Source organism: Vombatus ursinus, unplaced genomic scaffold (assembly GCF_900497805.2).
Source record: "Vombatus ursinus unplaced genomic scaffold, bare-nosed wombat genome assembly UNPS02001419.1, whole genome shotgun sequence".
Taxonomy (NCBI): Eukaryota; Metazoa; Chordata; class Mammalia; order Diprotodontia; family Vombatidae; genus Vombatus; species Vombatus ursinus.
The window spans coordinates 3,805,438-3,809,535 of NW_020941197.1; the positions used below are offsets into that span (position 1 = coordinate 3,805,438).

The following is a 4,098-nucleotide window of genomic DNA, read 5'->3' on the forward strand; positions in this document are numbered from 1 at the left end:
TTGTGACCCTAGGTACTTAACCCTGTTTACCTCAGTTTCCTCATCTGCAAAATGAGCTGGAGCAGGAAATGACAAACCACCACTTGCCAAGAAAATCCCAAATGGGTTCGTGAAAAGTCTGACACAACTGAACAATAACCTTTGAGTTAGATTCAGAATATAATACAGAGTGAGTCTATTTACCCTACCTTGCAGGCTACATTTCTTCTTTTAAGGTTACTGTTTCTGGACAGAATTTTCCCCCTAAATCACAGCACACGGGCTTTGATCTTTTCCTCCATGCCTCAGTCTCTCTTGGCTGAGAAAAAACAACAAAACTCAGAGTGCCATAAGATTCTACATCTAGGTGAGTGCCCCAAGACAATGTGATTCAACCCCCTCTTTTTACAGATGAGGAAACTGGGACCCTAGAAGATTAAGACCAAGGTCACACAGGTAGTAAAGATCAGAGGTGGATCCAAAACCAGGTCCCCTGACTCGCCAGCCAGTGCGCCCTTTCCTCTATGCCATAATTGTTGAGTAAGCAAAGAGCTATCTACAAGGGACAATGAGAAGCAAATGTGTAGTTCAAAGAACACTGGATTTGGAGTTATAAGCTTGGGCAAATCACTTCATTTCTCAGGCCTGTTTTCTCATGCATGAAAGGAGGGAGACAAGTCAAAAAGCATTTATTAAGTGCTTACTGTGTGCCAGGTTAAGATAGCTAGATGATGAAGTGGATAGAGCACTGGGCCTGGAGTCAGGAACACCTGAGTACAAATCCAACCTCAGACACTTAATAACTGTGTGACCCTGGGCAAATCACTTAACCTCAGTTTGGTTTAATGCCACTGAAGAAGGAAATGGCAAACCACTCCAGTATCTTTGCCAAGGAAACAGCATGTACAGCGTTGGTGTGCGATGGTCCATGGGTCACAAAAAAGTCAGACATGACTGAACAACAAGAAAATCGTGTACTAGGCACTGTGTCAAGTGCTGGAGATATCAAAAAGGGCAAAAAGTAGTCCTTCCCCTCAATGAGCTTACAATCTAATGGGAAAGAGACAACACGCAAACATCTACATACAAACAAGATATAGATGGGGTAAATAGGAAGTAATCTCAGAGGGATGGCACTAGTATTCATGGGGACTGGGAAAGGCTTCTTCCAGAAGGTTGGATTTTAGCTGGTACTTGAAGTAATTGAGGGAAGCCAAAAGGTAGCCATGAGGAGGGAGAGAATTGCAGTCTTGAGGTTATAGCTTGGGAAAATGGAGAGTCAGGAAATGGAATGTCTTGTGTGAGAACCAACAAGAAGGACAGAGTTACTGGATCCTAGAATATGTGGAGAAGAATAAGGCATGAGAGTAGAAAAGTAGGAAAGGACCAGAGCCTGGCTGCCAGGTTATAGAAGGCTTTATAAGCCAGAGAACTTTATAATTTATATTGGAGGTAACAGAGAGCTACGGGAGTTTATTGAAAAGAGAGTGATGTGGTCATACATACACTTTAGGAAGATCACTTTGACAGCTGATTAGAGGTTGGACTGGAGTAGGGAGAGAATTGAGGCAGGCCGACCCATCAGCAGGCTATTGCAATAGTCCAGGAACAAGGCGATGGGGAACTGTACCAGGTAGTTGTCAAGGAGAGAGTGGGGCACATGTGAGAGATATTGCAAAGGTAGATCCTGAAAAATACTCTCCAGCTCTAAATGTTATGGCTATGCAAACTCCCTCCCCCATCCACTATGGAAAAAAGGATGATTCATCATCAATCCTCTGGAAGTAAGATTGAATGTTACATTTTACCAGAAATCCAAGACCATTTTGTGTTGTGTACATTTTATATATCGTTCTCCTGTTTTTGCTTTCTTTGTTTTGAATTATCTCAGATGAGTCTTCCTATGTTTTTCTGAATTTCTCATATTCATTATTTCTTATTGTACAATATTATTTCCTTAGAGTCTTAGACTGCAGGTTGTTCTGCCATCTGCCAATTTCTGGGCTCACTTTATTCCTAGTTTTTTACTGCCACAAAATTGTTATTATAAAAGATGACTCTGGAAGAAGGAAGGGTTATATTGAGAAGTGTAAATGTGATATAAAAGCAAAAGATGTCAATGATATGTGTTAAGTGTTACTATGAATGTTTTGGTAAATATGGGACCTTTCTATCTTTGACCTCACAAGCCATTATTCTTACACGTTTCTTTTAGTCACTGACTACCACCAATCCTTTCACCAGAGCTCCTAGGAAAGAATTGATTTGCCCTCTTACTTTCTACCTTTCCATGCCTACCCTCTTGTGGTCATGCTTTGAAAAGGAAATAACACAAAAGCAAGCAATAGAGACAAAGAAGCGGGAGAACCAAGGGGCTTGGAAAATTTGTATGCTGAAAAAATCAGACCTTTCAAAAAGCAGAGATCTATTTTCTTTGGAGTATTACCACAAATTAGGCTTTAAGGGATTTGTGTGTGTTTTGTTTTGTTTTTTTAACCTGGAAAAGTCTTGTAAAGTGGAACTTGGCCTTTCCCTCTCCTGCTGCTCGAGGAGCCAGCCGCCACCATGAATGACACTGTATTTCATCAGAACCAGGAAATTCATGACAAATAGACTTCTCCAGTGTAAACAGATGGTTATAGATGTCCTTCATCCTGGAAAGGCCACAGTGCCCAAGACCAAAATTTGAGACAAACTGGCCAAGATGTACAAGACAACTCCAGACGTCATTTTTGTCTTTGGATTCAGAACCCATTTTGGTGGTAGCAAAACAACAGGCTTTGGCATGATTTATGATTCCCTTGACTATGCAAAGAAAAATGAACCAAAGCACAGACTTGCAAGGCATGGCCTGTATGAGAAGAAAAAGACATCAAGAAAACAGCGAAAGGAATGCAAGAACAGAATGAAGAAAGTCAGGGGTACTGCAAAAGCAAATGTCAGTGCTGGCAAAAAAGGATTAAAGGCACTCTGGAAGACGTTTATCCAGGAAGATAATTTTTCATCAGAGAACAAATAAACTATGTAAAAACTTAAAAAAAAATAAAGTGGAACTTGTGTAGAAACATAACATCAAAAAAAGATGACATTTTTGATCAGTATTATATCTTCCTATGTTTAAAAATCTCCATGATAGGAAGCTTTATTTGGAAAGAGGAACACCCTCCCATCGAGGTGGCATGCACAATTTTTTTTCTAAGCTATTTATAAAATTCTTCCTGTGATGGTCATTGCCTGATCATCTCTCTCAGAGACAGTATGGTGCCATGGACTTGATGTCAGTAGACCTAGGCTTGAATTACAGCTCCAAAACTTACTAGCTGTATGATCCTGAACAAATCACAGTAGTTCTCTGAGGCTCAGCTTCTTCATCTGTAAAATGCAGATAAAGCACACACACACACACACACACACACACACACACACACTCCACAAAACATAAGCCTTAAAGTCTTACATGATCTATTTTTAAAATAGAAATGCAACTAGGACCAGCCTTCTAGGATAGGATTCTATGTTGAGGAATTTGTCTCATCCATAGAGAACCTTCCCTTTCCTGGGCCAATTGGAACCATCACAATAGCTCTTTGCCCCAGCCACCCTCCTTCTAAACTCTCAGTTCATACTCCCTAATCTGTCAATCTACATTACTTTCTCTGCCGCCTCCCCTTCTCACAGTGATCAATACTTGGGCCCTGCAGGAATTCACTCCAAGTTTTCAATCCACTCCCTGCATAAATTAATGATAAAAGCTTGGTTTCAGAAAATACAATGTTCTCAGAGCAATGGTCCATCAAAGGAGCTAATTTAATCATGAGACACCAGGCATTAAGGAAGGGTCACCAACAATACATTAATGCTTTCTCATGAGATCAATTTTAGAGCCAGCCCAAAGAAGAAAGAAGGTGAGGAGGTGGTTGGGAGGGCAGGGAACATTAGAACCTCTCTAATTGAACACAACTGTTGTATATTTCCTTGAGCAATGTGGGAGATCTGGGTAGGGAGGAGATGTCATATCAAGCTGAAGGAGAGAGAGGATGGGAGCCAGAAAGGATCAATAAAGCAGCAGGCAGAGACATTTCTAGAAAAGAGTATAGTCAGCTCCTTCAACTACCCTCA

General features: G+C 40.8%; 1 pseudogene; it reads left to right on the forward strand.

Moving 5' to 3' along the window:
* Window positions 1–2,544: 2,544 nt before the first annotated feature.
* Window positions 2,545–2,998, forward strand: LOC114046218 (annotated as a pseudogene).
* The last annotated feature ends 1,100 nt before the right edge of the window (window positions 2,999–4,098 follow it).